Here is an 11,442-nt window from a genome sequence, read left to right as displayed (position 1 = left end):
GTTGAGTTTCTCCAGCAATTGCTGTTTTCATTCCTGTTCCCAACACTAGTGGGTTCCCAGGACTGTTACTTGAGATGAGAGCTTGTCAGACTAACGCCTGGTTACTGTAGTAGCATTGTTCCTGTTCCATGGAATGGTACATCAGAATAAATCCAGGGCTGAATTTTCTCAGTCCATGAGAAGCCAGCGGTATTGACTCAATGAAAGGCCACTTATAGTGGCAGCAATGGCTGCTTTTGCCCGCAGTGCTCTGCCATCATTGTGACCCACCCTCACAACTTCAATTCCTGGGGCTCAGATACTCCCTTCAAAGGATTATCATTACTGAACAAATGCTGACCCAGGGTGTCAGTACCTACCAGAGTCAGCCTGCAATGGACCTTTAGCCTCCACCAGTATAATCTGAAAGGTACGCTTTTCTCCAAACATTTTTCTTCTCAAAGCCTCCTTACAATCATCACAGATGGCCATCATAAAAAACCTGTGATATCAAAGAAAATGACTTTTTAATTGACTTGACAACAGAGTTATGTTTGAGTGGTTTCACATGGGATTCCAGTATCGCAATTTTTCTTTTTCAAATTTGAGACTGAAGCTATTAAAAAATCCTAAGCATGAATATTTCCTGGGAACATTCACTTTGACGGAAGAGCTGTAAAAATCCTCGGAGAAATGGCATATTACAGAACTGTATCCAAAAACATTTCACTGGCTTTCAAACTATTGGGCAGTGAAAATAACTTTAATACTCATGTAGAGTGAAGCCTAATCAATATCACTGAAAATAGAAGTAGTTTTACAAGATGCAAAACTCACAAGTACTGCAAGCATGAATTAACTATGTCATTTCTTGGGAGCAAATAAATTCAGTCCAAGAATAATTTGTTACATAATGTTAGAGTTATTTATCAAATGGAACAGAGGCTATGAAATGATATTCAAGTCATGTGAATATAATATATATCTTTTATACCATTTGTTATGATCCAGCAGAGAATGATAACCTTTTGAAAGAAAGGAAAAGAAAACAATCAAAGAAAAATCTGCATAATTCCAACATTAATTCACTGGCAAATGATACTTCAAACTGAAAAATTACATTTCACTTTAACATATATGTGAATACTGTTGGAACAAGCAAGGCATCAAGATAAGTCACATTGCAGACAGGTTTGTAGGTAATGCCCAGTGTGATACACAGTACAGTTCCACTATCCCTGACCACACTGTGTCAAATGTTCCAAATGTCTTTGCCAACAATTCTATCTGACTTTTCCAGATAAGATCATCCCCAGCAATGCATACTTAGATGAACCATTTCTCCCTCTGGTTACATAAGATATAGGAGCATAAGTAGGTCAATCAGCCCTTCAAACCTGTTCTGCAATTCATTGAGACTATCGCTGACCTTTTGCTTCAACATCCACTTTCCTGCATTATACTCGCTTCCATATATGTTTTTAAACATGTCGAAATCTATTGATATAACTCTTGAACATTGTCAATGACTGAGCCTCGACAGCCCTCTGGAACAATGAATTCCAAATACTTACTATCTCTGAGTGAAGAAATTCTCTCTTATCTTTGTCTTAACAGCTTGTCCCTTATTATGAGACAATGTCCACTGCTTATCGAATACCACCCCTTCCACCTATCACCACCTCAACAATCAGAGGAAACACACTTCTTGCATCTACTCTTTCAATCCCTGTTAGGAGTTTGCGTGTTTGAATTAGTTCACTTCTTATTCTCTTAAACTCCAAAGAATGTAGGTCCTGTGTATTTAATCTTTCCTCAGAGGACAATCTCTCCATCCCAAAAATTAGTTGGATGGCCTTAATTGAGCTTCTTCTAACAGAATTTATATCTTTCCTCAAGCAATAAGACAGAAATTGAATAAAGTGCTTCAACTAGAGTCTCACCAAGGTGATATATAATTGTAGCGAGACATCTTTACTCCTGTACCCCATTCACCTGAGTACTGATAGCACAGCTTCCCAAAGATGTCTTCATTTGACTCATTTAAAGAAACTTGTTGCTTCGTTTCCATAGAGGACTTTGTTTGCTTTAGTCTCTTGCTCTTTTCTAATAAATAGAAAATAGGTCTTCCTGGAATAATGCTTTCTGCACAGACTATAAACAATATAAATGAGAATGTGGGAGGGGGTGCCAAGTAAATTTGCAGATGACACAAAGATTGTCTGGGTGGTTAATAGTGAGAAAGAAGGTCGCAGGTTCCAGAAGGGCTGGCACAGTGGCTCAGTGGTTAACACTGCTGCCTCACAGCGCCATTGACCCGGATTCAATTCCATCCTTGGGTGAGTGTCCTTGTGAAGTTTGCACATTCTCCCTGTGTTTGCATGGGTTTCCTCCAGGTGCTCTGGTTTCTTCCCACAATGGAGAATGTGAGGGCTGCAGATGCTGGAGATCAGAGCTGAAAATGTGTTGCTGGAAAAGCGCAGCAGGTCAGGCAGCATCCAAGGAACAGGAGAATTGACGTTTTGGGCATAAGCCCGAAGAAGGGCTTATGCCCGAAACGTCGATTCTCCTGTTCCTTGGATGCTGCCTGACCTGCTGCGCTTTTCCAGCAACACATTTTCAGCTTTCTTCCCACAATCCAAAGATGTGCAAGTTAGGTGAATTGGCCATGCTAACTTGCCTATAATGTTCAGGGATGTGTAGGTTAGATGCATTAGTCAGGCGTAAGTGTAGAGTAATGGAGAATAGGTTTGAGTGGGATATTCTTTGGAGGGTTGGTAAGGACTTGTTGGGCTGAAGGATCTGTTTCCACACTGTAGGGATTCTATGACTCTAGAAGGATATGTATGTGTTGGTCAGATCCATGGGTGATGGAATTTAACCCTGAACAGTGTAAGATGATGCACTTTGAAAGAAGTAACAGAACATGCGTGCAGTTCTGGTTACGTCATGACAAGAAGGGTTGCACTGCTGTGGGTTCAGAGGAGATTCACCAGTATGTTGCCAGGGATGGAGCATTTTACCTTGAAGAGCAGCTGCATAAGCACGGGGTGTTCTTTTTAGAACTGGAAAGGGACTAATTGAGGTGTATGTAATAGAGGAGCCTGGACCCGGTGTGTAGGAAGCAGCTATTTCCCTTATTTGAACAGTCAATAAGAAGGGTGAAATTTTAGGTTTAAGGACAGGCATTTTAAAGGGGATTGGAGGAATTCCTTTTCACCCAGAGGGTGGAAGAAATCTGGAATGCACTGCCTGGGAGAGTAATGCAGGTGGGAAATCTCATTGAGTATATACTTGAATACTCTTGATACTTGAATGTCGTACTATTCAAGGCTTTGCACCAAGTGTTGAAAGGTGGGATTAATATAGATGCAAAGACAGAGGTTACTGGGAAAGCTCAGCAAGTCTGGCAGTACCTGTGGAGAGGAATCAGAGTGAGCATTTCGGATCGAGTGACCCTTCCCCAGAATTTTCTCACTCGATTTCACTCCACAGATGCTGCCAGACCTACTAAGTTTTTCCAGCAATTTCTGCTTTCGTTTCTGCAGTTTCTTTTGGTTTTTTTACTTAGGATAGACAAATCGACATCCACTTGGTTGGGTGAAGGACTCCTGCGCTGTATGATTCAATGACACGGTCTGTAACAAGGTGTTTGACAATATATCATACTCAGCCTACTTCATCAAATAAGAGCCCAGGGTACTGGAGCTAGCTTATTAGCATGTAAAAGATTGGTTAACTAATAGAAGACAGAGAGTTGGTATAAGGGGGTATTTTCAGGGTTGCAACATGTAACTAGAAATCCTTAGCCGAATGCTGCATGTTAGAAGAGATCATTGGGTCAAATATAAGCCACCGATACAGCATGCAACTCTTTTATGACCACTCACTGCCCAGGGAAGCCATTCCCTGCAAAGATCTCAACTCCTGTAAAAAAGTGAAGAAAAATTACCTTTCTGTAGTTTTTGAAATTGATGGTCAAATGTATTATTCTACACATCAGAATGGGGATGTTTCAAAGTGCAATCTTTGTGAGAAAGTATTTTGTTTAGATGAAGAAAAGTTTGTTTTTTTTCTTTTGCAATAATGCACAAGAAATGCAATGATTTATTTCTACATTATTTATATATTTGCACTTTGAATTTATCAATGATTAAAGACTCTAGCTTCATACATTTCTCATGAGAATCATGCCCCTCTAATTAATTATTCTTGGATTGAGCATCATTTGCAGGATGTTTCAAAAGAAACAGCTACACGGACTGAAAGCAGCTAAGAAAAGTAACTATTTATGGATCTTTCCTCTCCCTAGTGTGTCAATAATAATGGCGAGTAAGGTAATTACATGGGCAAGAGTGAAAAAATAAATAGATTCTTAACATCAAGAGAAATACACCTGAAATAGCCCTCAAGTCTTAAATGGCAAATTTGGAATCGCATCCTTGAGGAGCAACAAGCTCACTTTCATGCATTTGTGCCTCATTATTATCCGCACCTGACATTTCAACATTGTATGTCCTCGTGTCCATCAAAAAACTAGACAGTGGAAAAAACTTGACAGAGAAAATATAGTGAATTCAGCATTTAACTGTGTTCATTCTCCAAGACAGGAAAACAGCGATAGATACTGAGGTCCAGAGGCAAACTTATAGTCCCCCACTCCAGCATAACTGAAATAAAACAAAGACCTACAGACGATGGAGATCTGAAACAAGCAAAAACAGAAATTGATGGGGAAATTCAGCAGATCACACAGCATCTGCGGGGGAAAACACACTAATGTGTTGAGTCCTATGTTTCTCCTTCAGAATTGCAGAACGACTTCTAATCTGAAGAAGGATCACAGAACTCAAAACATTAAGACTCGACTATACATCCTTGCATCCTGTACTTCCTTAAGGATTCCATTCCATCGTTCAAGCTTCTCCATCTCTGCTGCATCTATTCTGATGATTCCACATTCTGCAGAGGAGGCTCAGAAAGGACCACTTCTTTCCTTAACTGAGGATTCCCCACTACCATGATCGACAGGGCCCTTAGCTGAATCTAACCCTCATCTCCCACACGTCTGTCTTCACACCTTCTCCTTCCTCCCACAACAATAGTAGGGTCCTCCAGGTCCACATTTTATGATCCACCAGCTTCTGCATCCAAAGGATCATAAATCACCATTCCTATCACTTCGAGTAGGATACCACGACCAGACACGTATTCCCTTCTTCTCTCATCAGGATCTGTTCCCTTTGTGGCATCTTTATCCACTTCTCTTCTATGTTGTGGTTCTGTTCGCCGAGTTGGAAATTTGTGTTGCAGATGTTTCGTCCCCTGTCTAGGTGACATCCTCAGTGCTTGGGAGCCTCCTGTGAAGCGCTTCTATGATGTTTCCTCCAGTATTTATAGTGGTTTGTCTCTGCCGCTTCCGGTTGTCAGTTCCAGCTGACCGCTGCAGTGGCCGGTATATTGGGTCCAGGTCGATGTGTTTGTTGATAGAATCTGTGGATGAGTGCCATGCCTCTAGGAATTCCCTGGCTGTTCTCTGTTTGGCTTGTCCTATAATAGTAGTGTTGTCCCATTTGAATTCATGTTGCTTATCATCTGCGTGTGTGGCTACTAAGGATAGCTGGTCGTGTCGTTTCATGGCTAGTTGGTTTCATGGATGCGGATCACTAGCTGTCTTCCTGTTTGCCCTATATAGTGTTTTGTGCAGTCCTTGCATGGGATTTTGTATATTACGTTGGTTTTGCTCATGTTGGGTATCGGGTCCTTTGTTTTGGTGAGTTGTTGTCTGAGAGTGGCTGTTGGTCTGTGTGCTGTTATGAGTCCTCGTGGTTGTAGTAGCCTGGCTGTCAGTTCAGAAATGTTCTTGATGTATGGTAACGTAGCTAGTCCTTTGGGTTGTGGCATGTCCTCATTCTGTTGTCTTTCCCTTCGGCAACTGTTGATGAAATTGCGGGGGTATCGTTTTTGGGAATACATTGTAGAGGTGTCCTTCTTCCTCTTTTTGCACTTCTGGTATGCTGCACTGTGTTGTGGCCCTTTTGAAACAGGGGGTGAAACGTCTGCAACACAAATTCCCAGCTCGGCGAACAGAACCACAACAACGAGTACCCGAGCTACAAATCTTCTCACAAACTTTGAACTTCTCTTCCATTCCTAACACCTCCCCTCATCCCATCCCTTGGTACCTTTCTATGCAAACACAGGCGTAAGACTTACCCATTTACCTCTTCCCTGCTTAGCATTCAAGACACCAGACATACTTTTCAGGTGAAGCAGCAATTCACTCAATCTAGTTCACTATATTCGCTGCTCACAATGCGATCTCCTGTTCATTAAGAAGCCAAAACAAGGACTGGGCACCTGCTTTGTAGAACACCTACAGTCTGACCATTAAAATTTCCAGTTATCTGCCACTTTAACATGCCATTGCATTGGCATGTCAACATTTCCATCTCAGGCCTGCAACAGTACTCCAGCAAAGGCTCAACTCACACTGGACGAACAGCACTTTGCATTCCATTAGCCTTTAGGATGCAATATCGAGTTTAATCATTTCAGAACATGATCACTTCCTTCCATGACTTTTACATATCTCCACACCCCAGGTCCTGTCACGACATGGATTGCTTTCAGCACTGCACCTACGTCATTGCCCCGTCATCATCTATCCAGCTCCTCTACTTTCTTTCTCCAAGGTCAATCACAACAGATGACAAATGGCATCTCATGGAGAGGCAGGGAATCTACTTAGAAATCATCAGCTGTCACTATTGGATTACTGAAGGCACTGAAGACCCATACACTTAGTGCTACATTCATCCCTGCTGAAGCATCCAGAAGTCCTCAAGAACTGGGCTAGATAAGTTTGAAACATAATGGGTTAGTGAGGCCAATCTTTCCTCCACTTAGCTGATGGACTCCCTCAACCAGCGAAGGGTCAGCCCAGGATCATGACACAGTAAAATAGCCAGTAACTGTGTCTTGGATGCTAACCTCTTTGAAGCAGAGAGTAACTGCTCCATGATATGACAGCATCAGGGAAATGATCTATATGAGTTGTCCAAAATTTTGATGGATATATCCCTCTGATTTAACTTCAAACCAAACCACCCACACAAAGAATGGCCTTTATTTGAACATTGCAAACACTGTAAATCTGAAATAGGGTGGTGGTAGTGTTGTGGTGATGTCATTGGCCTAGTAATCCAGAACCCGAGGTTAATATTTTGGGAATCTGGGCTTGAATCCCACTCCAGCAGATGGTGAAATTTCAGTTCAATCAAAAGGATGCCAAATGAAAAGCTGGTCTGATGGTGATCACCTAATCACTGTCAAACGTCATAAAAAGGCCATCTGGTTTATGATAGGTAAAGAGCTGCCAATCGTACAGTGTCTAACCTAGATGTGTCTCCAGGTCCACAGTAGTGTGGTTGATTTTTAACTGCCCTTTGAAATGGCCAAACAAGCTTTCAGCTCAAGGGCAATTGAACTGAATAAGCAGCAATGTTCCACCTCCCATGAATGAATAAAATAAATAAAAGTATGCCAATTAACAACAAGTTAACTAACAGCTGAACAGAAAAGAGGTGCTATTGAATTCACTTTCAACTGTGCTTTCAGGCTGCACATTCTAAATCATAAAAACCTGCTGTACAAAGAAATAAAAAAAACTTCAACTCCTCGAGGTGACCTGAAGTTTAATAATGACAGAGTGCACCTTGCAGACACAATAGTAGCTCAAAGGGATAATTGCACTTGCAGTATCTATAAAGGGAATAAACCTGTGTAACTACACTTGGAGCAAGGGATCTGAAGTACCTAACAATAAGCTCGATGACACTAAATGAAAATAATAGAGCTTTTGTTGGTTTCCTTCTTAGTTGTTTTCTGTTTGTTTGACAGATTTCAGCTTGAGAATATTTCTTCACAAAATTGGAACATGGTGTAATGAAATAAAACACAAGTTGTGAGCAGAAGATAGAACATTTATTGTACCTGCAGGTCAGAAAATTTGCTGTGGAACCTAATTTTGAATGTAATATGTAAGATTCCCTTTATTATTTACTGTATGGGATAATGAGGCAGAAAACAAAGACTTGTGCATTCCAGATATGATGATATTGGTGATGGCAGATCAGATGTCCCATTTTCAGCCATTATTACTGCAGTATTTCTGAGTCATCTTCGTGGCCATCTTGACTTTTTTCTATCCTGAGGATATTTCATTTTGATCTCGAGATAGCAGCATCAGTCTAATGGGCTCCTCGCAAGCTCATTGCATTGTCCTGTGAGAGTCACGTGGATGCTTTGGAGGGGGTGCACAGAAGGTTCACCAGGATACGTTGCCAAGTATGGAAGGCACTAGCTATGAAGAGAGGTCAGAGGGTGAAACGTGTATGGAATGAGCTGCCAGAGGAAGTGGTGGAGGCTGGTGTACAATTGTAACATTTGAGAGGCATTTGGATGGATATATGAATAGGAAGGGTTTGGAGGGATATGGGCCAGGTGTTGGCTGGTGGGACTAGATTGGGTTGGGATATCTGGTCAGCGTGGACGGGTTGGACCGAAGGGTCTGTTTCCATGCTGTACATCTCTATGACTCTATGACTCTATTAGAAAGACGGAGGTTGAGGGGAACCTGATTGAGGTCTACAAAATCATGAGAGGTAGAGAGGGTGGATAACAAGAAGCTTTTTCCCCAGAGTGGTGAACTCAATTACTAGGGGTCATGAGTTCAAAGTGAGAGTGGAAAGGTTTAAGGCAGATATGCATGGAAAGTTCTTTATGCAGAGGGTGGTGGGTACCTGGAATGCGTTGCCAGTGGAGGTGGTAGAGGCAGGCACGATAGCGTCATTTAAGATGTACCTAGACAAATCCATGAATGGGCAGGGAGCAGATACAGACCCTTAGAAAATAGGCGGCAGGTTTTTAGATAGAGCATCTGGATCAACGCAGGCTTGGACACCCAAAGGGCCTGTTCCTGTGCTACAATTTTCTTTTTTCTTTGTCTCTTATTAGGAATGCTTCATGTAGAAATAATACCAGTGATACAATGTTCTTCAACATTAAAAAGCTGAGGATATTGCCATATTTCATTCCATTTTTCCCATATGTCTACTCCCATGTTGATGGCCTAACTCCTAATCATGTCTTTTGTTATGCCACCCCTTTAACAGTCAATACTGACAGTTAATACAATGTCCAAGGTCTACACCTGTTCTTCACAATGCTGGAAAGCACAGCAGTTCAGGCAGCATCCGAGGAGCAGGAAAATTGACGTTTCGGGCAAAAGCCCTTCATCAGGATTAGAGGCCTCTATTCCTGTTGAAGGGCTTTTGCCTGAAATGTCGATTTTCCTGCTCCTCGGATGCTGCCTGAACTGCTGTGCTTTTCCAGCACCACTCTAATCCTGAATCTGGTTTCCAGCATCTGCAGTCATTGTTTTTACCTGTTCTTCACAACATTGGCCACAAACTAATAATGAGAAATACGCACCATAGCTGATTGTTTGCTGGGCTGAAGAAACTTAGGGCACAACTCTCCCAGTTAAAACCAACTCACTCGATAAGGAGGGCAGCACGGTGGCACAGTGGTTAGCACTGCTGCCTCGCAGCGCCAGAGACCCGGGTTCAATTCCTGCCTCAGGCGACTGACTGTGTGGAGTTTGCACGTTCTCCCCGTGTCTGCGTGGGTTTCCTCCGGGTGCTCCGGTTTCCTCCCACAGTCCAAAGATGTGCAGGTCAGGTGAATTGGCCATGCTAAATTGCCCATAGTGTTAGGTAAGAGGTAAATGTAGGGTATAGGTGGGTTACGCTTCGGCGGGGCGGTGTGGACTTGTTGGGCCGAAGGGCCTGTTTCCACACTGTAATGTAATGTAATGATAGAATCAAATGTGAAAACTTTGGCTTACTAAAATCAATGCAGTTACTCAATGGGCCACCTCAGCAGGATTCATTTGAGATGTTCCTGATATCAGATTTTGTCTTGTAATTCTGTAGGAACCTTTCATTGATTCCTTATGATATCAGCAATTTTCATTGTCCCAGTGCAGACAGATTAATTGTGGAGTAATAGCTATGGTGATGGGGTAGGTGAATGTTGGTGGAAAGGCACAAGTTTAATGACCACTTTGTGTCTCATGGGAGGAATATGTCTGATATAAAAATCACAATAAAAATAATAAATTTTGATTAAAAATCAATAGAAGAGTTGTGAAAGAATAACCTCCCTTAGTCTTGAGAAGGCTGAAATTCAATTATTGGAAACATAATGCTGGCACCTTGTGGTATGAATCGGTATTCCATCAACTTCCTAAACAGACAGGTTTACATGTGAACAGCTCAAGGATGGTGAACCATATCCATGTAAATCACAGCTTAATGTTCTTTTGTACAACACAATTTTACAGAAAAGCAAACTAATTAGTGAGTTTTTATTGATGCTCTGAATCAGATATTTTGTACGACCTTGGTTTAGTTTAATCTCCCATTGTGCTGTTACGTTTGGTTTACCGTGAAGGTCAAAGTACTTTATTTCTAGTCAGCTTATGATTTTTATGTTATTCCACTTTTTCATAGACTAATTCACAAACAAGGTTTGCTTAATTCTCATCAAGAAAAAGGTTTCCTGAAGCTCTTCTTTGATTTCCCCTGCCTGAACGCACATCTGACTCAGTGCCACAATCTCTTAACATAATTAGGGAGAGGAGCCAGTCCTGAGTGCACCCCAGCAAGAATAGGACTTGAACCCTATGTTGTTGATATCAATCTCTTGCACGTTGAGCCAACTATTCCAACCAGACTTTTGAGAAGTCTCAACTGCTCAGACAACAAACACTTTTAGATGCAAGTTGCAGCTGGAGCTATGAATAGTACAGTAGATGTTCCAATTTCTTTCCAACACAAGGCTAACCAGGAACCTTTCCAACTCATAGCACTTTCCATTGGCATATGTTGGAAGGATTTACAAGTTTATACTCAACCTGCTTGGCCATGTTATGAACAAAACTTCCTTGTCAATTAAATCACAGCGTGGGACATGAGCCCAGAGTTTTTGGCTTAGAAGTAGAGACACTGCACTGCACCACAAAACTTCCGCATTGAAGCCCTGGTTGAATTAACTTACTTAATTTGATGTAGCTACTTTTGAAAATATGCAGGTTATATGTTTAATTTTGACCTTACAAATGTGCAGTTTAGGATTCATACTTACTTCCAATTCACGTTAAAATAACTCCGAGGGGGCAGGTATCCAGTCACCGAGTCACCCTTTATTTACATATATACAGTACATGGGCTCTGACCAGCCAGCTCCACAGTCAGTCCCTAAAACAAGGAGACTCTCTGAATCTCCTGTTTATTTTTTTTTTGTTTTCTTTTTTTTTTCTTACCCCCACACTACCGCCTAATTGTGGTAGTGCTTATTTTTTCCGCAGCACCCATGTTGTGTGTGTGCAGGTGAATC

Source organism: Chiloscyllium plagiosum, chromosome 4, assembly GCF_004010195.1.
Source record: "Chiloscyllium plagiosum isolate BGI_BamShark_2017 chromosome 4, ASM401019v2, whole genome shotgun sequence".
In the NCBI taxonomy this organism is placed as follows: domain Eukaryota; kingdom Metazoa; phylum Chordata; class Chondrichthyes; order Orectolobiformes; family Hemiscylliidae; genus Chiloscyllium; species Chiloscyllium plagiosum.
Note: the sequence above shows the minus strand (reverse complement) of the source record.